This window comes from Rhinatrema bivittatum, chromosome 3, assembly GCF_901001135.1.
Source record: "Rhinatrema bivittatum chromosome 3, aRhiBiv1.1, whole genome shotgun sequence".
Taxonomy (NCBI): Eukaryota; Metazoa; Chordata; class Amphibia; order Gymnophiona; family Rhinatrematidae; genus Rhinatrema; species Rhinatrema bivittatum.
The window spans coordinates 235,553,507-235,571,197 of record NC_042617.1 but is presented as its reverse complement, the minus strand read 5'-3'; the positions used below and the strand labels follow the sequence as shown (position 1 = coordinate 235,571,197).

The window sequence follows — 17,691 nt, the reverse complement described above, 5'->3', positions numbered from 1 at the left end:
ACTTATCTGTCATTTTTTCATAATAGGATTAAGAACATGCCATACTGGGTCACACCAAGGGTCCATCAAGCCCAGCATCCTGTTTCCAACAGTGACCAATCCAGGCCATAAGAACCTGGCAAGTACCCAAAAACTGTCTATTCCGTGTTACTGTTGCTAGTAATAGCAGTGGCTAATTTCTAAGTCAACTTAATAGCAGGTAATGGACTTCTCCAAGAACCTATCCAATCCTTTTTTAAACACAGCTATACTAACTGCACTAACCACATCCTCTGGCAACAAATTCCAGAGGTTAATTGTGTGTTGAGTGAAAGAACTTTTCCGATTAGTTTTAAATGTGCCACATGCTAACTTCATGGAGTGCCCCCTAGTCTTTCTATTATCCGAAAGAGTAAAAAACCGATTCACATCTACCCATTCTAGACCTCTCATGATTTTAAACACCTCTATCATATCCACCCTCAGCCATCTCTTCTCCAAGCTTGAAAAGTCCTAACCTCTTTAATCTTTCCTCATAGGGGAGCTGATCCATTCCCTTTATCATTTTGGTCACCCTTTTCTGCACCTTCTCCATCGCAACTATATCTTTTTTGAGATGCGGCGACCAGAATTGTACACATTATTCAAGGTGCGGTCTCACCATGAAGCGATACAGAGGCATTATGACATTTTCTGTTTTATTCACCATTCCCTTTCTAATAATTCCCAACATTCTGTTTGCTTTTTTGACTGCCGCAGCACACTGAACCGACGATTTCAATGTGTTATCCACTATGACGCCTAGATCTTTCTTGGGTAATAGGACCTAATATGGAACCTAACATTGTGTAACTATGGCATGGGTTATTTTTCCCTATATGCATCACCTTGCACTTATCCACATTAAATTTCATCTGCCATTTTGATGCCCAATTTTCCAGTCTCACGAGATTTTCCTGCAATTTATCACATTCTGCTTGTGATTTAACTACTCTGAACAATTTTGTATCATCTGCAAATTTGATTACCTCACTTGTCGTATTTCTTTCCAGATCATTTATAAATATATTGAAAAGTAAGGGTCCTAATACAGATCCCTGAGGCACTCCACTGCCCACCACCTTGCACTGAGAAAATTGTCCATTTCATCCTACTCTGTTACCTGTCTTTTAGCCATGACGTCTTACTTTTCCTGGAAGCCTCTCATGAGGAACTTTGTCAAATGCCTTCTGAAAATCCAAGTACACTACATCTACCGGTTCACCTTTATCCACATGTTTGTTAACTCCTTCAAAAAAGTGAAGCAGATTTGTGAGGCAAGACTTGCCTTGGGTAAAGCCATGCTGACTTTGTTCCATTAAACCATGTCTTTCTATATGTTCTGTGATTTTGATGTTTAGAACACTTTCCTCTAGTTTTCCTGGCACTGAAATGAGGCTAACTCATCCGTAGTTTCCCGGATTGCCCCGGGAGCCCTTTTTAAATATTGGGGTTACATTAGCTATCCTCCAGTCTTCAGGTACAATGGATGATTTTAATGATAGGTTACAAATTGTTACTAATAGGTCTGAAATTTCATTTTTTAGTTCCTTCAGAACTCTGGGGTGTATACCATCCAGTCCAGGTGATTTACTACTCTTCAGTTTGTCAATCAGGTCTACCACATCTTCTAGGTTCACCGTGATTTGGTTCAGTCCATCTGAATCATTATCCATGAAAACCTTCTCCAGTACGGGTACCTCCCCAACATCCTCTTCAGTAAACACTGAAGATGGCCTTATCTTCTCTAAGTGCCCCTTTAACCCCTCGATCATCTAACGGTCCAACTGACTCCCTCACAGGCTTTCTGCTTTGGATATATTTAAAGTTTTTACTGTGAGTTTTTGCCTCTACGGCCAACTTCTTTTCAAATTCTCTCTTAGCCTGTCTTATCAATGTCTTACATTTTACTTGCCAACCCTTATGTATTATCCTATTTTCTTCTGTTGGATCCTTCTTCCAATTTTTGAATGAAGATCTTTTGGCTAAAATAGCTTCTTTCACCTCCCCTTTTAATCATGCCGGTAATTGTTTTGCCTTCTTTCCACCTTTCTTAATGTGTGGAATACATCTGGAGTCTGTGCTTCTAGGATGGTATTTTTTAACAACCATGCCTCTTGCACACTTTTTACTTTTGTAGCTGCTCCTTTCAGTTTTTTCTATTTATTTTTTTCATTTTATCAAAGTTTCCCTTTTGAAAATTTAGCACGAGAGCCATGGATTTGCTTACTGTCCCCCTTCCGGTCATTAATTCAAATTTGATCATATTATGATCACTATTGCCAAGCGGCCCCACCACTGTTACCTCTCACCAAATCCTGTGCTCCACTGAGAATTAGATCTAAAATTGCTCCCTCTCTTGTCTGTTCCTGAACCAATTGCTCCATAAAGCTATCATTTCTTCCATCCAGGAACTGTATCTCTGTAGCGTGTCCCAATGATACATTTACCCAGTCAATATTGGGGTAATTAAAGTCTCCCATTATTACCACACTACCAATTTGGTTAGCTTCCCTAATTTCTCTTAGCATTTCACTGTCCGTCTCACCATCTTGACCAGGTGGATGGTAGTATACTCCTATCACTACAGTCTTCCCTGACACACAAAATATTTCTACCCATAAAGATTCAATTGTGCATTTAGTCTCATGCAGGATGTTTATCCTGTTGGACTCTATGCCATCCCAGGCATAAAGCGCCACACCGCCTCCCGTGTGCTCCTCTGTCATTGCGATATAATTTATATCCAGGTATAGCACTGTCCCATTGGTTGTCTCCTTCCACCATGTCTCTGAGATGCCAATTAAGTCTGTCATCATTCACTGCTATACATTCTAATTCTCCCATCTTACTTCTTAGACTTCTGGCATTAGCATACAAACATTTCAAAGTTTGTTTTTTGTTTGTATTTTCATTCTACTTTTTAATTGATAGGGATAAGTTAGATTTTTTTTTAGTGGAGGTGAGGTTTTAGTTACAGGCACTTGGACTACTTTTCTTATTATTGGAACCTCGCTGTCGGGATGCCCTAATTCTAATGCATCATTAGTATCCTTTGAAGAAACCTTTCTCCGAACCATGCGTGCTGATGAGCGACTGTTGGCTTTCCCCTATGTTCTAGTTTAAAAGCTGCTCTATCTCCTTTTGGTGGAGCCCATTGCTTCAGAAGAGACTCCCCCTTCCCCAAAAGGTTCCCCAGTTCCTAACAAAACTGAATCCCTCTTCCTTGCACCATCGTCTTATCCACTCATTGAGACTCCGGAGCTCTGCCTGCCTCTGGTGACCTGTGCGTGGAACAGGGAGCATTTCAGAGCATGCTATCCTGGAGGTTCTGGATTTAAGGTTTCTACCTAAGAGCCTAAATTTGGCTTCCAGAGCTTCCCTCCCACATTTTCCTATGTCGTTGGTGCCCACATGTACCACGACAGCTGGCTCTTCCCCAGCACTGTCTAAAATCCTATCTAGGTGACTCCCGCCATCTTCACACCAGGTAGGCATGTTACCAGGCGATCCTCACGCCCACCAGCCACCCAGCTGTCTACATTTCTAATAATCGAATCACCAACTATGACGGCTGACCTAACCCTTCCCTCCTGGGCTGTAGGCCTTGGGGAGATATCCTCGGTGCAAAAGGGTAATGCATCACCTGGAGAGCAGGTCCTTGCTACAGGATCCTTTCCTGCTGCACCAGGTTGATGCTCTCCAATCATGAGACCACCTTCCTCCAAGGCAGCACCAGGGCTGCCAGTCTGAAGTTGGGACTTGGCTACTATGTCCCTGAAGGTCTCATCTATATACCTCTCTGTCGGCCTCAGCTCCTCCAGAGATTGGACTCATTCTCTGAGAGCCTGGAGCTCTTTGCATCGCATGCACATGTACAACTTCTCACCGGTGGGTAAAAATCATACATGTGACACTCGATGCAAAAGACTGGGAAGCCCCCCTCTTGCTGCTGGACTGCTGCCTTCATCTCAATTTTGTTCAGTTCCTAGTTAAGTTTTAGGTTGTTATGAGAGTAGGGATGTGTCTAACGTCCTTTAAATGTATTAGTGAATTCACTATATGTCTGGTAGTGGCCTACAGGGGACTGATCACTGTCAAAGATTTTTTTTTTTTTTTTTTTTTTTTTTTTTTGGTGGGGGGGGGGGAGGGTTTGTGAAAGTGGCTCCTTCCTATAAATTAAAAGATGAGCTAGGGGTGGGTGGGTGAGGGTTGGAAATCCAAACAGTCTAACCAAATTACACTACCTCAACACCTTTCCAAGATGAGTAACTGAACTGAACTTTTCAACCTTTTTACTTAGGTATACACTACTCCTAGCTTATTTCTAGCTTCTGGCTACTTTTTTTGTTTTTGTTTTTAAAATACAAACACTACTGCTTACTAGCTGCTTTACTGACTGACTATTTAAAAATACAAACAGTCTAACTTGTTTGTGCTTTTAATAGTCAGTAAGGTAGCGAACAAACACACTAAATAATATTGCCAAATAGTTAGCTTTGTCCCAATACTTTTTAAAAAAAGACAGTGTCCCAAGCAAAAACTTACTGATTCCTTTCAGCCACCAGCAAGGTGATCCTCTCCTCTCAGTGCACCCACTGGAATGTGGTACATACCAACCTGAAACATGGTGGTACATACAAACCTGAAAGTTATGTCGGTCTGTTTTTTTACATAAATCATTGTCTGCATGACTCTTTTCCAAAAGCCATGCCCACAGGGGTGAGAGAACCCTTCAGATATTGGACTGTAAGAGAGCTATAGCTTATTAACCTGTAAAGGATTCAACCACATCAGGCATCTCAGTAGTTAAATGCACTCTATCCAATGCAGACTACATTGCTGTATCCTGGCTGTCCTCTAGTTTAGAACCAGGGCAGGTCATGGTAACCTCAACAGCTTATCTCAAACTATACCCATCAGACATCTGTGAAGTTGCAACTTGGTTGTCAGTGTACACCTTCATGTTCCACTTCTGTCTAGACAATCTTTCAAGAAGCAACTGTAAATCTGGATAAGCAGTTTTGCATAACCTATTCTCCCGGTAGTCCAGAGTTGGGTTGCTTTCTCAGTAAGTGCTCTGCAGTGTGACCCTCCGCTTGGGATGCCTCATGTGTCCTGACAAATTCAGCACTGCTTGTCTGTGAAGAAAATGAGCTTTCTTACTTTTAAAAGTTCTCTGTAGAGAACAGGATGAATTAGCCATACTTAATATGACATCTTCCCTGGAGAGTTGGCTACGTAGCTAAAGATAAGCTCTATACATGGACTGAGGGGCTCATGCAGGAGTTCCCACATATGCTGAGAAGGGCAAAGCTCTACAGCTCTACTAAGCCAAACACCTGGGTGATGTCCGTTTGTACTAAATGGACCATTCTCTGAGCTAAATCATTCTGCTTTCAACAGAGAACCCCCATCTTATAGTAAGGACTCACTTTAACTGAGTAGGTTACACCGATTGAAATTTTGTGCTCCTTACAGCTGATGGAAGTATATGCAAGTTTTCAGTGTGTACCTTTTAGCCAGTCTAAAATGAGTCCTCCTCAAGAGGACTGGAGAAGTGAGTCAGAATGAAAATAGCATGCATTAACTACTCAAACAGCAGTAGTATGACTGCATCAGCAAAAATTCCATGAAGCTATTTGTGTAATCTGTACAGCATGGTGGTTATAGCCATCAAAGCTGTACTAGGCCTCCAAGAAGGCTGGAGTAATCTGTATGGTAGGGGACCATGGTTGACACCTAAATTTCAGTGAGCATGGGGAGACTGACTGACTGTTTTAGACACTAATTAATTTTGATAGCTGTGGAGATTTACAAAATCTTGATTATATATGGAAGGGGTCTTGGGTATTACGTATTGATCTTGAAAGAATCAAAGCTGAAGATTGACCAGGCCTGAAATGGCCTACAAATAGAAATAGTGAAGGCCAGCACTTTTAACAGACTTTAGACATGCTGGGGACAGATATGGAGGGCAGTGGTAGGAAAGGGGTTGAGGTCATGTAAAAGACATGGTGGGGAGAAGTATAGAGCTGCTGTTGGGTTGCATGTGGAAATTCATATGCTCATCTACTCAGTCCAGATGCATTCCACGCATTAAAAGTGGAAGGAAGGCCAAACTGCTGGCATAGTTGAAAGGTGAGGTGAAAGGCTATTTTAGCCAAAAACTTCTTTCAAAAATTGGAAAGGGTCCATCTGAGGAAAATAGGAAAAAGCATAAGCATTGGCAAGTTGGATGTGAAACATTGATATAAGTTGGGCTAAAAGAATTTGAAAAGAAACTGGACTTAGCAATAACTCATAAATCTTTTTCAAAATATATCCAAAGCAGGAAGCTTGTGAGGGAGTTGGTTGGACTATTAGATGTTCAAGGGGTTAAAGGGGCACTGAGGGAAGATAAGGCCATTGCAGAAAGACTGAATACTTTTGCTTTGGTATTCATTGAAGAGCATGTTGCCTGTGCTAGAAACTATTTTCAATAGTGATTCAGAAGAACTGATACAAATTACTGAGATGCTGGAAGATGTAATAAGAGAGGCAAATTAAAGAATAGCAAATCACCTGGACCAGATGGTATTCATACCAGAATTCTGAAAATTTAAAAATGAAATTGCAGATCTGTTACTGGCTATTTGTAACCTATCATATGGATCATCTGCTATGCCTGAAGGCTGGAGGATGGCCAGTATAAACCTGGGGGCTCCAGGGGTGATTGGGGAAACTATAGACCAGTGAATCTGACTTCAGTGCTAGGAAAAATCATGGAAACTATTTTAAAGACAGAACATGTAGAAAGACCTGGTTTAATGGGACAACAGCATGGATTTACACACGAGAAGTCTTTCCTCACCAATCTGCTACTTTTTTTTGAAGGGGTTAATAAACGTGGATAATAGTGAGCTGGTAGATGGTGTATTTGGATTTTCAGAAGGTGTTTGCCTTCTAGCCTGTGACTAATTCTCAAGTCTCTCCTTTGTCAATGACCCCACTGTGCATTAAAAATTGTTTAAAAGATAGGAAGCAGAGTAGGATGAAGTTTTTTCAGTGGAGAAGGGTAAACAATGGAGTTCCTCAGGGATTTGTACTGGCACTGGTACTTAATATATTTATAAATGACCAAAATTATTCCGAGTTAAATCGCGAACAGATTGTGAGAAATTGCAGGAGAATGAGATTGGAAGACTGGGCTTTTAAATGACAAACGCAATTTAATGTGGATAAGTGCAAAATGATGCACATGGGGGGGAAAAGTGACCCATACTATAGTTACATGATGTTGGGTTCCATATTAGGAGTTACCATCCAGGAAAAGGACCAGAATGTTATTGTGGACAGCAATTTGAAATCCTCAGTTCAGTGTGCTTTGGTGGTCAAAAAAAGCAAACAATGTTAGGAATTATTAGGAAAGGAATGGAGAATAAAATGGCAAATGCCTCTATTGCTCCATGATGATGCTGCACCTAGAATTCTGTATGCAATTCTGGTCTCCACTCTCCCAAAAAAGTTATTTTGGTCATACTTCTCTGTACCTTTTTCAATGCAAAGGGGATGAAATGGCTCCCCTACAAGAAAAATTAAAGAGGTTGGGTCTGTTCAACTTGGCCACGAGTTGTCTGAGGAAGGGGAATGTGATAGGTCTATAAAATTCATGAGTGGAATTAGAATGGGTATATGTGAAATCATTTAGTTTACTGTTTCAAAAAATACAGACTAGGGGGGCACTCCATGAAGTTAGTAAACAGCACAATCAAAAACTTTTTTCACTCCACACCCAGTCAACCTCTGGAATTGATTACCAGAGAATGTGGTTAAGATAGCATGGCTGGGTTTAAAAAAATTGGACAAGTTACTGGAGGAGAAATCACTTATTAACCAAGTTGATTTAAATAGCCACTACTAATCACTGCGCGATAGCAGCATCTGATCTGTTTACTGTTTGGGATCTTGCCAGGTACTAGTGACCTGAATTGGCCACTGTTGGATACTGGACTTGATGGACCCTTGGTCTGAACCAGTATGTTACATGAAATGAAAAAATATCTCAATTGAGCAGACTGGATGAGCCCATTTTGAGGTTTATTTACCACCATTTACTATGTCACTATGATCAGCCTCTCATAAAAACAGCAGGCACAGTTTATACTTTTTTTTTATAACTAATTTTCAAATTACAACTACACATACATAAGTATGCATGTACCTTTCAATATTGCAAGCTATTCTAAATGGCCCCCTTGAATAGCTGTAGAATATGCAAAAACTGACCTGATCCTAGAATTCAAATATATCAAAGACTGAATCCATTGCCTGCATGGCATTTATTCCAAAAGTCACACTCACTTTGTTCCATTTTCACACTTTTTTTTTTATGACCTTAGAATGCAGCCATCATTGCCTGTTGGTGGCTGCTTTGAACACTCCCTTTCCCTCTTATCCATGAAACTCCCATTCTAGCCCACCTGCCAGCATGGGACAGGGGTAGTACATTGGAAGTCCATTAGTAGAGCAGAGGCAATATAAGACCTATCTCCTGCCATTGGGGCTTTGCTGACTATGTTGTCCTGATCTCTGCCTGCTGGCTTTGTGCCCAACCACTGCCACTTCTGTGGCTGTTTTCCTTCTGTGGTGTTCTCTGGAGAGAACACAAACGAGTACAGGCACTCAGACACCATGCAGTTCACTCAGAGCTGTGGAGTGCCAAATAGCAGTCAGATCCTGGCAGGCACTTCTTCAGCCACAGAAAAAGCTATTGGCTGCATTTGAGAAATGGTTTAGGCAGTGTTGTCACTTCACCAGTCATACATGAATTAGTCTGACTTGCTTAATGGTAAACCTTTTCCTGTTGTCTCTGATAAGCTGCCATTTCCAAAGCCTCTTAATGTCAAGTTCTAACTTTGTTTCTGAAGCACCTACTTTCCCGGATTGAAGCTTTTTCTTCATTGTATGATGTTTTCACTTGGCTGTCCTAACACAGTAGTAGAATAAAACGTCTCATGTTGGAATATGTACATTTTTATTTTTGTCAGTAAGCTAGACAAAGAAACCTTAGTGAAAAGTGCTCAGTATTGTCCTTGTCTAGAAGGAAAGTGGAAGTGACTGCTTCCCCAAGCTGTTCAATAATTGTTCACAAACTTATAGAACTTTTGCTTGTATAACGAAATATCTGCATTCCAGCCACTGCTGAACTGTTACAGGGAGCACAGCAAATAGATGGAAACCTTTCCATGCCCACTTTGTGCACTCACCCTCTGTTGCATGCTGAAAGTCACTAGGGATGCAGCAGCATTGTTGACTTTTATTGTGCTGCTAGTAGATATCCTTGGCAGCATGCTTGCTGGCCTCAGCCTGTAGGCCCTGGGAGGTTGATATTCTGTCTATTTCCTGGCCTCTTGGCCTTTGGAAATTAAATTGGAGGCTTCCAAAAGTTGGTGCCAGTTGGCAAAACTTCTGTAAAGTTACTTCTACAAGAATAGACAGCTCCCCTTTTACTTTTTCTTGGTTTGTCTGCTGCACTAATGTCCCAGTTTACCAGTTACTAAAGTGTCTGAGTCATCCACAAATATCTGCAATTGGAATCCTTTAAGTTGGTAGAAAAAATGTAAAAGGGTATACTATTCTGTCAAGCCCTTTTGCTACCATTGCTTTAGTGTCCCTATAACCTTGCAGTGACACTTAGGCTTCCCTGTTTTATTATGCTTTAGTTGAGAAAATCAGATGTATGGAAGAAAGCATGTGGTGGCTTTGTCTCAAACATGGTATGAAAGTCACACACAGCCTGCTAGTTTAACTATCATGTTGAAGCTCCCACAGAGCCATGAACCATGCCTGGCATAAGGTTCGTGTCATTTAAAAGGTTGTTCACCTGCCAGTGGTGGGTTACTGGAGAGTTTGGAGTAAGGGCCCTAATAGGTTAACTGTTCCAATCAGTTGAATGTGTCTTTGTGCTGTGAGTAGCTGAAACACTAAGAAGCTATTTTTTTCTTTTTTCTTTTCAAAGGACTGATGCCCATAACTATTCAGACTGCCAAACTACACTTTCTTACAACTAATCTACTGAAGTTCAGATATACATAACATTAATATTGGACAATTAACCTTTAGGTTTTGAAAGGAGCAACTTGTAAGGCAGAACAGTTTACGCTTCCCTTTGAGGTGGTCTGTTAGCCTCTGAAAAAGCAGGGAGTGATACTTTTGAAGATACTGATGTAATAAGCTATGTGCTAAAAACTGAGCACTGAAATAGAGTGCAGTCCCTTAACACATGCACTAAAAATGTTTAATTGCTGATGCATTAACCTAATGGTGTAATGCATCAGGAGGCCAGTATTCAGTGCTGCTTAAGCCACATAAGTAGGGCTATGGTCAGGAATTGCCACTTAGCCAGATAAGTACTTACCTGACTAGATAGCTGGATATCTTGTGGGTGGGCAATGGGAATTTTGGGGTGGTGCTACTTATCTGGTTCATTTAGCTGATATTTGGACTTAATCTGGTTAAGTTAGATCTGCCATAGAGCAGAACTGACTTAGCTGGTTATGACTTATTAGGCTAAGTGGCGATTTCTACAGGGATATTCAGCAGCATAGCCGTGCTGCTGAATATGCCATGTAAGTTAGCGGAATAAGTCTTATATGGATAATTTACCTGAACATTTTAGGTTTGAGTTTTGAGGCCCTGGAGTGTGTTTAAAAAAACCCCAAAAAACCTGAAAATGTACATTAAAAAAAAAATGCCTAGCATGCATAAACTTGATTTATACATATATTCTGTGCATAAATGCTGACTAACTTGAGTTAGTATCACAAAATTGTGTCCCTAACTTGTGTTTTGTGTGCACCACGTTTTAGGAGCAGAGCTTAAGTGCACACCATATTCTACACAATACAATCTGCACAAACCCTGTTTATGTCCAGAAAACTGTTTGTGCACCCAAACTACACTTTCTGTGCATAAAATATTTAATCCAGTGAAGGGCAAACTCACTCTTTCTTAAAGCCGTGGCTACATTACTGTGCCTGGCCTGCATCAGGGGCCAGTGGGAGGCCTTCCTTTGGAACTCACAGTAGGGTGGGGCCCTTGGAGCTCCCTGATTCTCAGGTGGGGAAAGATCTGAAATTAAAACAAATCTTAGACTTATATAAACTACATGCATGTTATTACCCATCAATCTGTTGCATATTTGTAACTGTAAGCACACAAGGGGTATCTGCCTCCTAACTTTCCCATTTTTTTTGTCTCCCACCAAGTTTGTGATGAATAAGTTATTTCAGACTTCCATGTAGTTCCACGTGCCTACAATAGGCAATGTTCAGTGCTCTGGTTCCTGGCATCTTGTAATGCTATTTCTTTTAAATAGGTTTTATTGAAAAAGGATGTTGGGACTAAAGGTCATTTCAACCTTAGACTTTCCATGTATTCATCATACTGAATCTGGAAATAAGGTTTCCAATAATGGAGGCACTGACCTTTTTCTACAATAGGGAGATAATCAGCTTGGAGTGTCAAATGTGCACTTTATTTTGGTTGTGCACAGTAAGGGGTCTTCAGCACTAGGCCACCTATATAGCCCCAACCAAAGTAGAATGTCATGAGCACAGGCAGCACACTGGCACTAGATGTTTCCAGGACACATCTCCAGATGGCATGACACTGGAACATGCTACTTATGGGTTGCATGAGGAACATGCATTATCATAGGGAACTGTAGAATGAACAGATGCAGATGTTTGGAGGCAATTGTGCCTGAGGTGAGAGGATAGAATCCAGGGTCAGATAGGGAGAAAGGATAGAGCACATACAGAAACCAGAGAGGTGGGAAGACAGGGTATCCAGTGGTGGCAGCTCCTCTCCAGTCTACTGTGGGTGTTGGAGAGGAGCTGCCACTGAAAATGGCTAGGGAGCTTCCACTCCCCCGCCAGATTTGGCTTGGGCTACTGACTGTCCTTGGTTTGCCTGCTCGACATAAAGGCCATTTATTTATTGTATTTGATTTATATTCTGCTTCTCAGGCACTTCAAAGCAAATTACATTCAGATACTATACGTATTTCCTTATCCCAAGAGGGTTTACAATCCAAGTTTGTACCTAAGGCAATTGGCAGGTAGTTCGAGGACAGTGTCAGTGAGCCATAGATGAGGGAGCACCTGATGGGTGTAGGCGTGTCACAAAAACATGCCAGACCAGTTTGCTTACCCCTAACTTAAGCGGACCAAAATGTTTTGCACAGAAACACTTTGTGCATGCACAGCATTTTTTATGCACAGAAATCATGATTTGTACACAATTCAGTTTTCTGTGCATAAAATACCATCTACAGGACCCACACGCCAATTACAGGTTCATCCCCATAGACCAGGGGTGGCAAACTCTGGTCTTCAAGAGCCATAAACCTGCCTGTTTTTCAGGATGTCTATAACAAATATGAGTTTTGCATGCACTGCCTCCATTGTATGCCAGTATCTTTTACTGCCCTTGTTTTCCACTAATAAACGGGTCAATACAGTGAAACCCACGGAAGAGCCGGCACTCCGAGGCGAGTGCCCGCTCTCCCAACGCGCACCCAGGCTACTCTTCTGGGCGTGCGATCAAGTATATAAATGAGGGCCCGCAGTAAAAGGAGGCGCTAGGGACACTAGCGCGTCCCTAGCGCCTCCTTTTTGACAGAAGCGGTGGCTGGCAGCGCGTTTGACAGCCAACGCTCAATTTTACCGGTGTCTTTTCTCAAACCCGCTGACATCCACGGGTTCGGAAAACGGACGCTGGCTAAATTGAGTGTCCGTCTTCCAACCCGCCGACCGATTTTTAATTTATTTTTTTTTAATTTTGGGGCCTCCGACTTAATATCGCTATGATATTAAATCGGAGGGTGTACAGAAAAGCAGTTTTTTCTGCTTTTCTGTACACTTTCCCGGTGCCAGCAGAAATTAACACCTGCCTTTGGGCAGGCGTTACTTTCTGTATGGCGTGGGAATAACTAATAGGCCCATCAACATGCATTTGCATGTTGCGGACACTATTAGTTTCGGGGGGGGGGGGGTTGGCAGCGCGTTTTCGACGCGCTATTAACCCTTACTGTATAAGGGGTAAAAATAGCACGTTGAAAACGTGTGGCCAATCGCGGGCTGTGCGCTCCACCTGCGCGCACGGTACTGTATCGGCCCGAAAGTTGGTGTAGTGTGGATAATAAACATAAAAACATCAATTTATTCTCATGCTTAACATAAACAAAAGGTTAAAACACAATCAAATAAAACAAGCTTCAAATTACTATTAAAATCTACATACTTTGGCTCTAAACAAAACCATCAAAATAAACCATAATAGTTTATAAAGAATAAAATTTGCTAAATATTTGACTTGAGCTTTTTTCTAAATACAGTCAAAAACGATACTTGACATCATGAAAAATTGGCTTAATATAAGAAAATTCAAAAGGAAAATAGAACTAAAAACATTCTAAATGTATTTTCCTCATAGGTAGACCACTAGTGGGGGTGGGGGGGATAAACAATTTAGGTTATAATCCAAAAAAATGACAACATATGCTAGTATTCTTCTGCAGTGAATATTACATTACAGAATTAAGTACAGTGGGCAACTCCCTATTCTGTAGAAACTCCAAGTTGAACATGGTCATAAAATATTTTCCAGACAAATCTGACGCTTGCAGGGAGATCTTAGAACAAATGAGGCTCTGAGAGCTATCAGTTGTCTCTTAGAAATAATTTTCTCCTCTGCTAGGTAGCACTTGCAGTCAGTATCAGGAAAAGTAAGTACTTTATTACCTCAAAATACAAGATTTTTACAAAAAAATTCATAGTCCAGTCCTAATAGTCTAGCTTAAGCTGCAATTTCACATTGAGAATCTTGTAATAAAGTGGTCATCTGCTAGCCTAGATTGACATTTGCTCTAGCTATATCAGCATTTCCTTCTCCATCTTCTGTAGTTGGAAGAGAAAAAAAAAGCCTTGGATATTGGAGGGAAAGACTCAGGTGGAGCCTTCAGGATCTCAGAAAAAAATGTCCTCAATATATCCAAAGCTGCTATCAAACCAACTTTAGGGAAGATAATTCTCAAATTAAATCTCCTAGTGTAGTTATGTAAATTATCCAATTGGGAGTCCAGTCTTTATCTTTAATGTAATATCACATTTTTGTAGATCTTTAATTTGAATCTGTATCTTGTTAATGTCCCTTCAACTGTTTAAACATTTGGCCATGAGAAAAGACTTGAGTTTGTGAATCATCAAAATTAGACACAACCATGTCTATCTTGTATGTAAAGATTTCCCAAGCCTAGTTAATAATTGACTAAAGCGTGTATAATATAACTATAGGAGATTTGGACGGAAATTCAATAGCTGTACCTGATGCACCAATTATGACATCATTCAAGGAGCCAGCTAACCCTAAAGTCTTTCCATCATTGTGACAGATGTCTAATACTTCAGAAGAAAACCTTCTGCCCACAGGCTGTCCAGGTGTCTCAAACCCCACTGCCGGAGAACGAGCATCAGGGCTAAGTGAGATGGAAGCATCACTTGAAGCAGCGTTTGAAATGCCAAATTCTCGAATCCCTGATAGTCATTCTTGGATATAAAAAATTGTTGTAAGGTCGATTAGGTCATAGTAGGTGGGAGAGTAGGTCCAGATGGAAAGAACTTCCCTATATACAACAAAAAAGGAAACCAAACAAGAAGAGTACTCAAGATCATGATCTTCTCTCCAAAATCTTTCCTAGGGGCGCATGGCTTTGGCAGTGCACTGGCGGTGGTGTGCTGCAGGGCCCAATGTTTTATGGGCACGTTCCAGCACTGATCGATGATGACACCAGCACAGAGAGGAAGAGAGAACCAATGAAGAAACAAGATTTCAGGCCCAGGGACACAGGTAATTGCGCCCAGCAACTCTCCTCTTCAAGTTCACCCCCCGCAACATCTTTTTAAGTTGGGTACAGTCAGCAAACATTGACTATCCAAGCGAACTGTACGAACTGAAGTATAAGGCGTACAACCGATGGATAACCACCTTCATAGCCCTAAAAAGAAGTTAAAACCTTAAACTTTTCAGACACAGGTCGCCAATGTAAAGCCTTCAGCACAGGTGTGTTATGTCATGATATTTAGTACCTGTTAAAAACCCATACCACCACATTTTGAACTAGTTGTAATAACTAATTATAGTAGTCTATTTTTTTTTTTTTATAAATCAGAGCTTGAATTACTATACAAAATTCTGAGGGAGTTAACAGACTGAAGTAGCCTGACCATTTGCAATTTATAAAATGCAGACTTTGCAACAGCTATACATGTGACTTCATGGTTAGATTAGTATCTAGTTGTGCACTCAGATTTCTAACCAGTCATAATCTGAATAGCCACATCCCCCCAAATTTAATCTCCTGAACATTATTTCTGCATAAACTAACTTGTAGTAATAATCTTTTTAACATTTAAGACCCGTTTGCATTCACTTAACCATACTGTATTACTGTTCATTCATTAAATCTTTGTCTTGGCAGCGTGCCATCTGAGGTATGACGAGCAAAATTGAAAATAGTTTGCAAATACGAAACATTTAGTGCTTGAAATAGAGCTCCAATTGGCTGTAAATACACATTTGAATAATGTGGAAAATGAAGAGCCCAGAGGGATACCTAATGAAACTTTACACCATGTAGAAAAATGTCTGCTCCTTACAATTTTGCCATTTCCTGTTCAATAAGAAAGAAGCAAGCCAAGCAAATACTGAAGATGTAAACTTAAAAGCCTGCAACTGGACCAACAACAACTGATCAAGAGTCAAGGCCACTGCAATGTCAACCTGCACTAGCAGGAAGGAATGGCCTTTGTCCATTTCGATTAACAAACCTAATAAAGAAACCAGTAAGATTTCTCTTCCACAATTCCAACTAAACCCCATCTGATACTGATCAAATATCTTATCCTTCAACTATTGTAGTTGTATGAATACCCATTTTTCTAGGATCATAGAAATTGTTGACAAATTTGAAATTGGGCAGTAGTTTGTTAGATCAGACACTGGTAGACAGCCATCCTATAAAGAAGGATAACAGTTTTCTTCAGCATCTTAGGTACACAGCTTTCAATTAAAGGCTTATTCACTATTTGTGCAATAATACTGTACATATCTGTCACTGTGATTAACCAAAATGGAATAGGATCCATTGAGAACTTAAGGTATGCAGTTGTACAATTACTTTCAAGATATCCTCATTCTGTGGTTATTTGGAAGTGAATGCTTGGGCTGAGTTTAGACTCATGAAAGATAACACCTGGATTATATTGTAGCAAATATCCCTTTAATTACACTCATTTTAAATCTAAACAGTCAGCCAAGGCATCGCAAACACACTGCTTCTAAACTGAAAAATTTCATCCTTAATGATTTTACTACTATGAATATTTCACTGGGGTGACTAACAGAAGTAGTAATGTGTAATATGGGGCAGATTTTCAAAGCCTACGCACGCCGGGCCTAAAGCCCCGGGATGCGCGTATGTCCCGGGGCTTGAAAAAGGGGCGGGGGCGTGGCCGGAGCCTCCACGCACAGTGGCCATTTGCCACTGTGCCTGGGATTGCGGGCCGGCTGTTGGCCGGCAGGCACAACTTATAAAATAAAAGTAGGGTGGGGATTTAGGTAGGGCTGGGGGGTGGGTTAGAGAAGGGAAGGTGGTGGGGGGGGGGGGGCCCCCCGAAAGAAAGTTCCCTCCAAGGCCGCTCAGATTTCAGAGCGGCATCGGAGGGAACAGGGAAAGCCATCGGGGCTCCCCTAGGGCTCGGCGCGTGCAAGGTGCACTAGTGTGCACCCCCTTGCACGTGCCAACCCCGGATTTTGTAACATGCACGCAGCTGCGCGCATGTTATAAAATCGGGCGTAGATTTGTGCGCGCCTAGTTGTGCGTAGCTATTAAAATCCGGCCCTCTATGTACTCTTTGCCTTTTCACCTCATCCTTACATTCTTTTAAAATGTAAGCCACTTTTATCTTCAGTTTACTTTTCCTCCATTTATGCTCCAGCCTGTGAATCTATTTCCACTTACAACTCAGATCAAGAGAATGCAAGGGAAACTCTCTTAAATTCATTCACTAAGCCCTCATGCTCAGGAGCTACCTGATCATAAACTGTTTAAACCATTAGTTATGTACAATATCAACATTCATTACTGAATAATCAATAGTAAAAACTTGTTGACTCTACACCCCTTTAAAACAATTTGAGTCAACCTAACATTTTTTTTATTCTTTGCTCCTTTGCCTTTCAAATTCACAACCCTCAACTTATGAAAATGTGTGTAATCATCTGAACTACTGAAATAATTTGCTGAAAACCATACTATAACAGAAAACTAAATCCAATGTATGCCCCCTATGATGATTAGAGACATCAACTAATTTGTGACATCACAACAATTCTCATTATGTCCAGAAATGTACTGGGAAAGACAAACCCTTGAAAATTAAAATCACCAAGTCAAATTACAGATGGGTCAGATAACAAGCTAGTCAGCCCATCAAAAACCTGAAATCTCTGATCTATCTTAAGGGCAGGAAGGTCATATAGTAAACCAGAGTTTCCATTCTTTAAGATAGCATCAGTATCTTCACAGATAACCAAACTAATAAACTAGACTTAAAACCAACCAAACCC

The 17,691-nt window shown here is 40.9% G+C and overlaps 1 protein-coding gene across 8 annotated transcripts in view; it reads left to right on the top strand.

Annotated features, from left to right (window-relative positions):
* The window catches only part of BCL2L11 (BCL2 like 11), a 166,078-nt gene that overhangs the window by 116,884 nt on the left and 31,503 nt on the right, over nt 1-17,691 (top strand). The window contains exon 4 of one of the 8 annotated variants that reach the window (XR_003855494.1): nt 14,762-14,910. The exons of the other annotated variants lie outside the window; for them this stretch is intronic. The gene's annotated coding sequence lies outside the window, so the exon portion shown is untranslated. The remainder of the gene's footprint in view (nt 1-14,761; nt 14,911-17,691) is intronic. 8 annotated transcript variants of the gene reach the window in all.